This window comes from Microtus oregoni, unplaced genomic scaffold, assembly GCF_018167655.1.
Source record: "Microtus oregoni isolate MIOR12 unplaced genomic scaffold, Mior012 000020F_ref0000438, whole genome shotgun sequence".
Lineage (NCBI taxonomy): Eukaryota > Metazoa > Chordata > Mammalia > Rodentia > Cricetidae > Microtus > Microtus oregoni.
The window spans coordinates 475,947-490,000 of NW_024543079.1; the positions used below are offsets into that span (position 1 = coordinate 475,947).

The following is a 14,054-nucleotide window of genomic DNA, read 5'->3' on the forward strand; positions in this document are numbered from 1 at the left end:
GAATGACTTGTCATTTCCCCTCTCCCGTGTGTGTGTGTGTGTGTGTGTGTGTGTGTGTGTGTGTGTGTGGTGCCCCCAGGGCCTCCCCCATGCTGGACCAGCCCCCAACCACTGAGTTATTCCTCAGCAATTGGTTTCCTTTGTTAACTAAGTTATTCTCTGGGTACTGATGTTAGGTCCTGTGGTCAGGCAAACAAACTGCATAAATGGATACATTCCTCTGTTAAAGTGGACTGGCCACTGATGTTTAATTTTTTTTTGGGGGGGGGTGTTGATACAGGGTTTCTTTGTGTAGTCTTGACTGTCCTAGAACTAGCACTGTAGACCAGGCTGGCCTTGAACTCACAGAGATCTGCCTGTTTCTGTCTCCCAAGTGCTGGAATTAGAGGCATGGACCACAACTGCCCAGTGGCCACTGATATTTCAAAAACCATAATGGCTACAGTATAGGGAGAACAAGGGGGAGACAACAGTGCTGAAGATGCCTGCCACTACTGCACACACACATGCACACACGCACACAAACACGAGGCAAAGAGGATAATAGAATTTATATATGTATACTTTATATATTTACAGATTAAATTTTTATTATAGAGCATAGCAATCATGCATTTACATATTAAATATTCATATATGTCTGAAACAATACTATATTTCCATAATATACATTATATATCTATAACAATCACGTATTGTAGATCTATACACATATCCTATGTTCTGCAATTTTCAAAGCCATAGTGGATGTGTTCAGTGTAGACTCTCAGACCCAGGGCTTTCTCCCATCCCTTGCCATCAGATGCCCGAGATTCTAAACCCTCAGACTCTCCTGGGAGCCTGAAAATGCACATCTTCACCAGGTGTCTATGTGAGGACCACTCCCAAGGAAGGTTAAGAGCCTTGCTCTGTTCCAGATGCCAGATCTTCTATATTTTCGAAACTTCCTGCAAGAGCCAAGGCATTCTCAAGTTTCCCTCTGATATCCTGGGAGGGGAAGAGGTTCCTTCCGGTTTCCAAAGTGTTTTGAAGTTTTAATGAGGGCCTCCCTCTGGCAGCTTCTGGACCTGGTTGTGACTTGGCAGCCCTTCCTCACAGCTGGTTCCACTGAGCCCCTGCTCTGTCCACATCCTGGCGCTGATGGCCTTCTCCCATATCAGCCTACTGATGGAGATTTCTTTTTATGCTTCCCTGAAATAATACCCTTTTTAACCCAAAGAGTCCCACTTCCCAACAAGAGGGTTATGCCAGTTACCGGTCACAGCCGATGCAACTTGGCATCATTTGCCATCAATTGGTGGCCACTGGATATTGGAAACCTCAGATTATAGATTTTATTTTCATTGTGAGCTGTTTCTGCCTAATTCTGCCTAAAACATGGAAGGGAGAGGAATTAAAGACAGGAGACGCTCCAAGTGGGTCTTTCTTCTAGGTATAATGGGAAGCTGAGGTGTCATTGAAAGGGGGACACTGTCACTACTGTGTGACGTAGTGACCTGAAAACCATCCCCAGTGGTTGCCACCCCCAAGGCAGAACTGCTGTGGGTTAAGTCATAGTCAGCAGCGGGTTTGCTTCCTCCCTCAGGGTTCGAGTTTTACCTCTGCTGCTGTGATAAAGCTCTCTGAGAAACCGCAGTTTGAGCGGGGAAGGGTTTATTTGATTTCTAATTCCAGGCCACAGAGTCAGTCACTGCAGGGAAGTGCAGGGAAGTTAGAGCAGCAGGGGCTTGAGACAGCTGGTCAGACCATGAGCTCAGGAAAGAGCAGAGACACACAAGTGCTTCCTTGCTCGCTTTCAACTGTCCTATCTGGTTTAGAACCCCTGCCTCAGAGATGGTGCCACTCACAATGGGCCGGGTCTTCTTGTATCAACAGTCAAGACAATCCCTCCCAGACAAGCCCACAGGCTAACCTTATCTAAACAGTTCCTCAATGGGGGCTTTCTGAGCAGGAGATTCTCAGTTGTAGCAAGTTGACACTTAGAAGTAACATTATAACCACAGCTGTGGAAAACCCTGAGTGAAGTACCGGGCAGATCCAGCTGTGGGAAACTTCCAGAGGGAACTGTTTAAGAGAGTGGTCTCCAACCTCTTCCCTTCATACCTTCATTTCCCAGCTTTCACTCCTAATAACAGGGTCACAGTCATTTTGTTTTCAAATGAAAGATACTGGGTACCAACTGTGTGCTGAGTCTTATATACATGAAAGTAACGGGACATAATGTCTGCCCATTACATGTTCCGAGTCACCATAGTGATTTGAATCCTTTAACATTTAGTGAGTGCTTATTTTGTACAAGGTGCTGTTCCAAGTGATTGTTAATATCACTGCTTTACTTCTCCCAACAATCCCAAGAGGGAGGCTTTGCTACCCTCCTTCTACCAATAAAGAAATCAAGACATGGGTCAGATCATTACCTTGTTAATGTTATGACTCAAATTTATTGACCACTATGTACGGGGCTCTGTGTTAAGCATATGATCTGATTAATCTCAATTAATGCTCATAAAATCCCAATGAGATGAATAATTTCATTCGCTCCGTGTTGCTAATGAGGAAACAAAACCGTGGGAAACAAAGGTGCTCGAAGTTACACAGCCAAGATGCGGCCCAGAGTGGGGAATGGAGCCCGTGCCAGATTGACTTCGCGATCTGCCCATGCTTCTGCACTCCGCTATCTGGCAGGGCAGAAGCAAGCAGAGGAGGACGCAATTCCAGGACCCTAGGGAACACCGTTGGAGAAGCGTGGTGCCTTTCCCTGCACAGTCAATGCTAGAAGAAATGCTCCAAACATTTTGTCTTTGTTCCTAGAGTCTTGTTGACGTTAGGAACTACAAAACGACCATTTCCAGCATTACCCGCATAAAGAGAGAAGAGAAATAAAAGAGAGACTCAAGGCACACATTAATAAAATAAAAACAATCTATTTTGCACAAACAGCGTATGACATAGACTTTTCTTTCATTCACCCCTCCCCACCTGTGGTCCAGCTTTCTCCTGTTGGGTCAGTCTCCATTTCCTTCATCCGGTCCAAGTTACCAAAAGCTTTGGACCCCTTTTGAGGATGCAGGGGGCTCCCAGGTGCTCAGCCTGTTGCTTCCCCTGGCTCTCAGTGAACAGCAAGGCAGGTAGAATGACCTGGTGTATTTCAGATCTCGCCTTTTTCTCTCCTCCTGTACCCTCCAAAGTCTGCATCTCAGGAGGGCCTCTGGCTCTTCACTGAACTTCTGCAATCCATCTGCCCTACCACCTGACTCCCTAGCTCTTCCTCCTGTTCCCAGAGAGCTCCTGGCCCTGGACTTTGTCCTGTCCCACCTTCTCCATCCAGACTCATGTTTCAGGGGCCACTCCAGTCTAGACCCAGCATGAGGATCACTTCTTCCATGCAGAGAGCCATCCCCTTCTGGGCAGAGAGCCATTTCCTGACATCTTATTCAAAATGGCTCACCCTGCCCTCATCACGTTCCACTCCTCACCTTCGCTTCATTTCCCTCACTGCAAACTCCACTGCTCCACACCATGGGATGGGTGGTCCGATGAATCCCTAACCCATCCTCACACTAAACATAAGCTTCAAGAAGCCAGGCCCTCTTTCAGTTCAAGACTCTGGTTCCAGAACCTTCCACGGTGCCTAATACAGAGCAACCTTGAATCATAGCTGTTAAGTAAGGCCTAAGTCAGGGAGCAAAGGCCTCTCCATGCTCTCCAGGACTGTGACCTCTTCACCTTCAGAGGGGCTTGGAGGCCTTCCCTTCTCTTCTCCAACACTTACCTGGAGGTGACAATTAAAAAGTGAAGAAGCCATAGCCAGGAAACAGCCTGTAGCCGTTTGCACTAGCTTAACAACTCCCAAACATTGCAGTTCTGGACCCTTGGGGGATGAGTAACAGCTCCCTGGTGGAGGATGGGCAAGGCTGACAAGTCCTGGGGAGCTGGGAGGATCTGGGGCTGGGCCAGCAAGGCACCCAGAGAGCAGGTGTGTAGATACTGAACCTCCTGGGTCAGGAGGGAGGCTCCTCCGCCCCTCCCCTGCCAATCACTGTCTTCCACACTCCATCCCTGATCTCGCTTTACCAGGGGATCTAGAAATCTCCACATGAGCAAGCACCCTTACCATACAGTTATTCGGTGTTTACACACAGGGCCATCATGGCTCCTCCACAATGGGCAGGAGGAGTCATGGTGGATGAAATAATTGTTTATTAGAAAAAGCAGTTGCTTATCATTAACACCCCTCAAATGGGTACAGTAACAAGTTACAGCTGTGACGGGGATCAACGTTGCACACCACTAGAGTACATTCGGCTTTACAAACATTAAAGCCATTTATTCCTTAGTAGTGTTTATGTAGTGCCTAACACGGTTGCCTAGTTTTCTCCAAGAATTTCTACAAAAGGAGAAAGGGAAGGAGAAAGATGGGGTAGAGGAGAAAGAGGAAGAGGAGGAAGAAAGAGAAGGTAAAGAAAGTTTGATGAAGAATGAGAAGTAGAGGAAGGGGAGAAAGAGAAAGAGAAGGGCCAGGAAAAAAATATAAAAGGAAAGAAAGGAAGTGGAAAAGAAGAGGGTGAGGAACAGAAGAAGGGGGAGGAGAATAGAGAGGAAGGGAAGGAAGGAGGAGGGCTCATTCACTCAAGAAGATCTGTAAGCCTTGGGCCTCTTACCAAAAGAATTACCTATATCATCTTACTGAACAGGCCCAGATAATACATGAGGGGAACAATATCTTTGTTTTCATCCAGCAGAAAAAACTGATGTGCAGTCAGTAACAGAGCTTGCTTTCAAGCACACAGCTGGCTGGGACCCGGCACTGAACTCTAGGTTTAGTTGGCCCTGAACATCTATCTTTCAACATCTCACCAATGCAATATCTTGATGGCCCCCACCCCTAGTCCCAAGGCCTCTCCCCATAAAGGCCCTAAAAAGAGGTATTTCTCCCCTGCTGCTCTTACACCCGAGGCACCAATTCACCATCTCTGGGAGGTCACTGATATCTGGAAGGTGACCGTCACCAACCTGAGATGCAGACACCCCACTCCTCTGCTTGAAGCCTCCGACAGAATCCCATGTCTCCTACAATCAAACTGGAAAGGGCACCTGTGCCTTGCTCCCAACCCAGCTAACTCTCCTGCTCCTTTTTTCGTCAGTCTCCCTCATCCTTGTCAGTGTAGGCTCTGTGGGCTCCTACGCTTTATACTCTTCATACATACATGCATGTCCATGGCCTCAGGCCCATGGTGCTTACTGCCACTTCTGCCTGGGACAAATGCAAATTCTGACTCTGTGCCTGGCTATTCAGCACCAGATTGTATATTCACTCACTTTACCTTTCCGGTTTCACTCTCAGGAATATTATTAGTGGGAGGCCGGGGATCTTTCTGTCCCCATCGTTTTACCTTCTGCTACTGGTTGCGCTGAGAAAAACACACAGCACTGGATGAGCTTTTACTATTTGCTAAAGGCAGAAAGAGTGCATGTGTGCGGGATTCACACTGGAAAGAATGTCGAAGCCTCATGTATGATGGTGGTTGACCTGGAGATGCCAATCGGAGACACCACTAGAGACAGGCTTTTCTGGCAATGCTCTTGATGTCCACTTCCCCATATGTAACCATCACCACAGGTGTGTGTGTATTGGGGAGATGCATCCATCTGTGATGCATCGCTGCGGCGGTCTGGCCAAGCTTCCCCAAAGGACGAACTGCAGAGGCCTCAGAGGCGAGCTGACTTTCTATTCCAGGCTAGCCATGGCTCTACCTAGGTCCAGTACATCCGAGTCAGGGAACAGGGATTGTCCTGACTTCTGACCCATGGGGATTTGCAAGAAATGAGACTTTGCGCATGCTCCCTCCCTTTCTCTACAGGATCCTGCTTGGCCTCCCGCATGCACGCCATTCCGATTCCCACATGCACACCTCCTCTTTCATAGCACAGACAGCACTGCAGAGCACTTTTCTGGACATGAAAAGTGATTTTCTCCGTTGTAAATGTATTTGTATGTGCTTCAGGGTCTCCAGGGATGGCAAAGCATCTTACCCCCTGGGTCCCAGCTACTAGAACAAGATCTGGCACACAGTAGGAATCCGAAACTCAGTTGCTGTTTAAGGAAATGGAGGGAGACACACAAAGTCCTTGGTACAGCACCTGGGATACCGTAGATGCTCACAAGGTGGCAGATGATGTCACTTCCATAGTTACAGTTGAGCTTATAATAAATATTATTCCTTGTGAACTAATTTTTCTTTTGGAGCTGGCACCAAGTTCTAAGTAGACCAGCATGAGTGCATGTGCCTCAGGCTAAGATCTACCCAGCTACTGAAGTTCTGTTTTTTACTTTTCCTTTTAAATTATTTATTATGTGTCTGCATGGGGGAGGGTGCCTGTGAGTGCAGGTGAGGGCAGAGGGCAGAGGGCAGAGGCATCAGATCCCCCAGGAGTGGGCTTACCGCAGTTGTGAGCAGCCTCAGCAGGTGCTGGAAAGCCAACTCTGAGCCTTGCCAAGGACAGCCAGTGCCTAAGACCTGAGCTATCTCGTTGGCCCCTAAACTTCCATTTTTAGGAGTCAAAAAGTACCCATGTCTCAGAGCTGGACATTTACAAGAACACACTGCTCTTGCAGAGGACCTGAACTTTTATTCCCAGCATCCACATTGGGTGACTCAGAACTGCCTCTAACTCCAGGCCCGGGAAACCTGACACCCTCTTCTGGCCTCCTCTGGCACCAGCATTCTCTGTGTGCACATCTACACAACCCCCTACAGTTATATGCACATCATTAAAAATAAAATCCTTTAAAAATACCCATGTCTAATTTCTTTTGATCCTAACATCATTGAACCCATAATTATCAGAGAGGGTTGCTTACCTTCCTTCCTACATAATGTTCCCTGGCCTGGCTATGTAGAATTAAGAGACTTCTCAAATCCATATGTTTCCAGCAGGTTCTGAGAACTTTCCTAACTCGTGTTTACGTAATATTCTCCACAAATTTGGGACATAAACAAATATATGATTGTCCCATTTTATAGATTAGCAAGCAGAGGCAGAAATGAGAGCTGTCTGCTGTGGTACCCCACCCACAGGAAACAGACCTGGATGTCTGAGCAAAAAGCAACCTCCAGAACTCAGTCACCTCCTCCTCCTGCATCACTCCATCAAATCTCGAGAGGAACACGAGAAGATGCGCAAGGCGATGTACCCAACTTTCTAATAAAAGACACTAGCCAGAGGCAGCGCCGATGTAAAACACACGGAAAGCCTTTATTCTGCCATTTCTCCTCTACCAAGCGGCACTGCGAGCAGAATGGATTTAACTCTTCTCCCCAGCATTGTCTTAGCCCAACAGCTATTCATACCTCCCTGGAGGGGAAGCGGGAAGACTCCTAAATACACAGAAAATTCCAAAGAGCTGATAAATGGAAGTGATTTAAAGTAAGCCCCACACAGTTTCTACAGCAATATTTATCTGCTGCAGCTCTTGCTTACAGAAGCCGTTTATTCCCCGTGGACAGCCTTGACCCTCTGTCTCAGTTTTGTATCCCCCATGTGACCGGATTTCGTGGGGTTTTTCGTGATATGGTGCAGCACTGGGGCAAGCTTCTTGGAAATTCACTAGAAACAGATCGGCAGCTGCCAAGTCTTCTCTCTCTTTCTTAAATCTCCTCCTGCCTTCCCTAACTGTTTTCCCTAGAAACAATAACTGCTTTCTCTCACCTTAATAATGAAACTGGGTAATCTCCATAGAAATGGCTTCGATGTGGCTGCAAGAAGGCTCTTTGGTGGCTGTTGAGATTCGCTCCGTTCAGAAAACACTTTGCTATTTAGCTCGCTCATCTCCTTCTTTCTCCTTTTTTTTTTCTCGTACTAACAGAAATTGCAGGGTGTTTTCCTTTCATTCGTGTGTTTGTTTCCGGTTTTTAAGCCCACCCTGGTGTCTGGTAGCTTCCTGGAGACACAGGGTCTTTTCTGTAGCTGCAAGGGACACTGTGGCCTCCCAGTGAAATCAGCCTTCTGCAGACAAATACAGGAGAGGCAGAAGCCCGCTTTAAAAAGCCTTTCTCCCCACTTCAGGGCTTGTCATTTGCAAGGAGAGGCATCAGTATCCTGTCATCATGCCCCCTTACAGTCCACTGAAGTTTTCCACCTCGAACCTGGAGCTTTACAGCTTCTCCGTGGCTGGGTTTGGTTTGCATGTCCACATTTGGTTATCTGAGAGGGGATGTGCGCTTGGATGCCCTGATGTCTTCCTTCATCCATAGAGGAGTATAAAGCCCTCGCACTGTTTCTGGCTAGGACAGTCAGTATGGGGACACTGAATTTGTTTTTGGAGTTTCCGTTGTTGTTGTTCTGTTTTGCTTTAATGAGACAAGTGGGAAGAACTCTCACTCACAAGCAGAATTCAAAGCTTTCGAATCTGATCCAGGTAATTTTTTTTTCCTGTGTAATTTCTCTGAGCTCATTAGTACTAAAACTTCTGCACTGTACATTTTTCTGGTTGCTCAGCAAAGATAAACAGAACTGATATAATATAATATGTATATATTATTAATAAGTTTAGTATGCCAGGCCTCTTGCGTTTTGATTTCTAAAATTTCTAATAAATTTAGGAATGACATTGGCACCTTGGGATATTTCAGGACAGTCAAGGGACTGCCCCACCTCATATAGAGAGTCTGGAAGATTGAGAGAGGCAACAACTAGAAGTTCCAAATGGCCCTGTTCATGATTTTCAGAGATGTCTGCATTATCTAGTCATCTCGTCCGGAGTTTGCTTTGGAAATAAATGTGTCTGTGGCTCCCACCTGCAGCTCAGCCTTCTCTTTCCTGCATCTTTAAGGGTGCTTCAAACAAAAGGAGAAGTAGGGACACAGCCACATGCTAAAGGGGACCCTGGTGAAGGTCTAACTTAGAGGCAGGACCTGGGTGTGCACAAGGGTGCTGTCTGATTTGCTCCCAGAGCCGAGCAGTGGGCTCTGAAGTCTCTTATTTTTATCAACATTACCTAATGGCTTGGTGGATGAACTCTGAGATCCATTTTCAATGCTACGCCTGCACTGGACCCAAGAAACTCTCTAAGATTCAAAGGTCAAAGTGGAGGGGATGAAATTCTAAATCTAGAAAACTACAATGTTCTGTGAAATGATGTTATCAGTATACAGTTATTTTCTTCCTCTTAGTGCAGCATCCCGATCACAAGCCAGCACCCCTCAGGGAGCTGATTTTTAAACGTGGGTAGAATGACTAAGGCCCTTCAGGGCTTGCCAAAGGTCACCCCCAAACCTCTCACTTTTAAAAGAGCTAATGAAATGTAAAATAGTGTTTTTATTTTTTTTCCCCGGTTGTTACAAATTACTGAAAAAAAAAAAATAGCTACAGGAGCCTCTTCCAATGTTAGTGGAGGCTAAGGTGGAATTTGAACTCGGATTAAAGACGATATAATAAAAGGGTTCCTATTTTCATCATGACATTCAAAAGTAAAAACAAATTCCACTCAAAGAAATAAAAATACAACAGTGTTCTCAACCTGAGAAGGAATACATCTATTTGTGTGCCAAGCATCTTTTAATACCACTGTGATATTTTTTTCCCTAAAAGTCATTCAGTTTGATTGTAATTAAATATGTAATGAGAAAGCATGGCTTCGGGAAGCGAAGCAAGACACCCTCTGTTAGTTTAATGTATTTCCAACTGACGTCCCTCCAAAGAAAACGACACTCCATGTGTGCCTGCTGTTAATCCAGAACCTGGTAGGTGAGTCTTGTTTCTAAGAGGAATCTGGATGGGGGCAGGTGCGGCCTCCACGGCCGGAGTCTTCCCAAAGCATTAAGAGCCTGGACAGTCCTCTCCCCGTGAAGGGGGAGCTGCACTTGGGACGCTTACTTCGCACCAGCTGATTGCAGACCCCCTGCAAACAGGAGCAGAGCCCAGGATGTTTCCTCGCCTGATATTCCTAGACTCTGCTGCAGGGGTGGGCAGAGTCTCTTCATCATCAGGCTTTAAATAATGCCATCTCAAGTCTCCCCCCATTTTCAAGCCTTGGGAAGAGAAGTAGACCAACCCAGACTAACTTAGGCATTATCCAGTTGGAAAGACTCCCCCCACCCCCCCAAAAAAAACACCCCTGATGGGAAGTCAGCAGAGGTGGGGTAAGGATTGTTCCATTGCTGGAGAAAGTCACAATAGCCAAGATACTTGCAGACCAAGTCTAAAGATGCACAGGAGGAGTCTATGGAGTGTGAAGTTTCCCCAAATGCAGCAAGAAACTGAGTTGGTTGGGAGCAGTGAGAAACACAAGTGGAGGAAGAACAGTAGAGTATTTTTGAGAAGCGCGTTTACACTCAAGCATCTAACCCCTCCAACCTCCCCACACACACTCACAAAAGCCTCAGTGATTTCACTGCCCCAAGTTCCCCAGTGCCCTCTCCTCCCTTTTCTGCTCCGAGTACTGCCACTTGCAATCTTCGGATTAGGGTTAATATATTATGTCCTGAGATGGCAGATTAAAAATGAAATCAATAAATACCTAAAACAAATGCGCTTTTGAAATGTCCTATTCAATTTGGACCTTTAAAGGTGAGCCAAGAGGGGGGAGGAGAGCAGGAGAGGACTGGAGAAAGGACCACATAAAGAATCTTTCCAACCCCAAAACACTGTGAGGGCAAAGTCATTCCTAGGCACCTGGCCGCTGAAGTAACAAGATAGCTAAGAGTTCTTGTTGATGAAGGCCTGTGGGCTGGCATGAGTGTGTCTGTGAGTGTGTGTGTGTCCTTGTCTTAAAACCATATGGTTATGGGAAGCAAAGAGATCTACAACATGAGACACTTCAGTTTTTAAAATGAAGTTTGCTTTTCTGAAGGATGTTTAAGCAAAGAAAATCAGGGTCCAGAAACATTCCGGGTTCTTGTTCTTTCCTGTCTCACCCTACTTGACAGTAAATTAAAGGCAAACTTCACTTACAGCCACTGGCTCCTGCCCCTATGTGGTAGTTGAAATTTCTGGGACTTCACCCATCGACTCAGAAACAACACTGTCCCGAAGAAGAAAAAGAGAACTCTCGGGCCATTCCTACTCCATCGACGCACAGTGTGTTCAGAACTGGCCCTGCTGAATGTGTTTCCCATGTAAATAACCTATGCTATTAAGGTGCAAATTGCAACTTTTAAGTAATGATTGCTAATAGTCAAATGTTTACTGCTACACAAGGACACTCATGAAAACAAATTCTGCATTATTCATCTCCGCATTCAATAAACAAAATAAATTGAGGGAGATGCTCTCTCCTGCCAGACTCCCCACAAAAAGAAAAAACTGCATCATCAGAAACTAGCACAAGCCTACAAGAAAGCAGCACAGAATGGCTTGAGGGGAGCAGAGGCAGGGGAATATAACTTATGGGCATGTTAGATATACTCACAGGGACATGATTACACAGGATTTCATACTCCATCGCAACTGGCGGGCATTACTATAAAAATAATAATATCAAGTGCTGAAATAAAATCTCTGCTATGTGTGCATGCAGACCACACGGCTGGGGTTGTTAGGAAAAGAAACGTTTGAGAACATGTCTACCTTTTTTTTTTTTTTTAAATCCACACACTCCTATAAAGTGCAAACGCATCAAGACGGTTTCTTTTTGTTCAGCCCTCCTGCCATCGTCTTTTTCATCTTCCCTAAAAATGAACAAGGGGGAGAGATGCCGAGGCAGATTCCTGAAGACTCAGGTAAAGCGGACGGACGCACGATAATGGTGAACCAAACACACTGTCAAGAGGGCGAGTCGAGCACACCCACACATCACGATACGGGCATGAGAGCTGCTCTGTAAACTTTCTCCTGGCCTCAAGTCCCAGAACCGTGGAAGGGCAAAGAGCTTCAGAGAGTAAGGACCAATAATATTTCTGAGAGAAATGTTCTCTCTTGGTTGTTTACTTAAAGAGGATCGCTTTCCTCATAGCCCCCCCCCCCCAAACACACACTGAAGGGGGAGGCATGTAAGAAATAAAGATGAAAATTCTCCATCACTTATCACACCATTCTGTGGGCTTTGCACAGATACCTGTTTTATTAGGAACTTCAGCTACCAGTTTCTTGAAATACCACCCTTAAACGGAATTCTGGGACGGCATCTAACAGCCTGGAAGAGTTATTCAGGGAAAGAGAGTTCCAGGAGAGCTTCGGCCCGGCTTCACTTCCAGGCTTTTTCTATCTTCTATTATTCATTAATCAAACGAGGCCTCAAGCTTTCAACATTAGTCCATAGGAGTAATCACTTACAGTTGCGCATTGGCTTTCATTTTAAGCAGTGGTACAAGTTAGCTCAGGCAGAGCCTGAGAAGCACTCTCCCCTGTCCCCGCATGGGGACTGGCTGAAAGACTTCAGCTAACTTGGTGTCGCTCGTCCTAAGAGAGTGGGGCATGGGTGAACTCGGATGAGCAGAAGGCACATTGCAGGAGAAACAACCCACCTTATTAATGTGCAGAAAAATAAATACCATAAAGCAGGGGAACTCACTGTGTATGAAATGAATTACCCCCTCTCAGCTCGAAAGGATTTCTGCTTCTTCCAGGGAGCATAATGAGAATTCTGAAAACAGTCTGGTAAAAACACTAAGAAGCCAATCGGCCAAAAAACTGAAAGTAAGGTCACAAGTTTCTAATACACACACACTCACACTCAAACGCTCTCTCTCTCTCTCTCTCTCTCTCTCTCTCTCTCTCTCACACACACACACACACACACACACACAGGAACTACCACTACTACTACAACAACAATAAAAAGAGTAGCCAGCACCAATAGATACCAGCTTAATGAAAGGATCTAATTTAAATAATACGGTACAATGTCATTTTCTGCACACCTGGATCGTCATTGATCAGTTGGTAATCATGATTAAAGTGGGGGTAATTCTGAGTAAGGCACTTTTTTTAATGAGCTTATGAAAGGAGACATGTCCAGTCATTCTGGTAATTTAAATTACTGCCTAGTTGTTGATGGCCTTTACCGGAACTACAAGGAAGGAAGGAGGGGGGGGGCACAGTAGTTTTCAGGGCAGTATCATTCCTGCTGGACTGCAGCCCAGGGCTCTCTTTCAGGACAACAAACAATAAGGATGCTATCTCTGGTAATCCAGCTACACTTGAACTTATGTTGCCAGCATTAGATGCAGCAGACCGACTCTTCCGAAGTCTCAAAGGCCATCACACACCCTCCCATGGTCAGATAGCAAGGCAGTGTGAGGTATAAAAGAAAATAAAATTAAATAAGAGGACTATTGTTTTCAAAAGAGGTAACCAGGGTTGAGAAAAGAACAGCCCCTGCCTAGACAAGTTGCAAATGTGTGTTGCTAAGGCTATTTTCATTATTTTGCTTTTATAGAAACAATTGAAAATCCATGAATGGAAGCTTTATAGCAACTCAAAGCAACCTACACATGGCCACGGAAGCGATCCTGCACTCAAGAGGGAAGGAAATTATGGCCATTCTGAAGCACATGTATTGTTCTTTGGGCTGGAGGCAGGCAGGGAGGAAGGGTTATGAACTTGGTAGCCAGCATGTCCAGACACACATATCCACTTTCCCCAGATTCCTAACTCACCAGCCCTCTTATCATGGTGACTTTGCAAAGTTTACCCAAGTGTCCTGGGAACTTCTTCCCATGCTTGACTCAAGTTGGAACAGAATAAAATATATTGGTGGGTGGCCTGATCAGTCTTACCGGTGCTCACCAAAGTACGAGGAGAGTCAGCAAGAAAGGGCCGGTGGGGGCAGACAAAACTTAAGCTTTTTTGCTAAAGCCCTGATCAACTAAAGGACACAAAGAAATAAAAACGCCCACATTAAAAGCCAACAAGATAATGATTGTGCATGTCTCTCACTGAATATAGAGGGCAAAGCTTGCGTCACTGGCACTCGGAGTTACCATGGTGAGTGATTTATTGATATATATCAGAATGAATAGATCAAAGGCAGTGAGATGACAGGTGATCAATCAAATGTCAAATCAAAACTAGCAATCGAGTGGAAAGCTGATTTTTCAGTGGGTGGGTCTGGC

The 14,054-nt window shown here is 45.7% G+C and overlaps 1 protein-coding gene across 3 annotated transcripts in view; it reads right to left on the reverse strand.

Annotated features, from left to right (window-relative positions):
- The window catches only part of Tshz2 (teashirt zinc finger homeobox 2), a 445,344-nt gene that overhangs the window by 429,297 nt on the left and 1,993 nt on the right, over nucleotides 1-14,054 (reverse strand). The window lies entirely within an intron of this gene.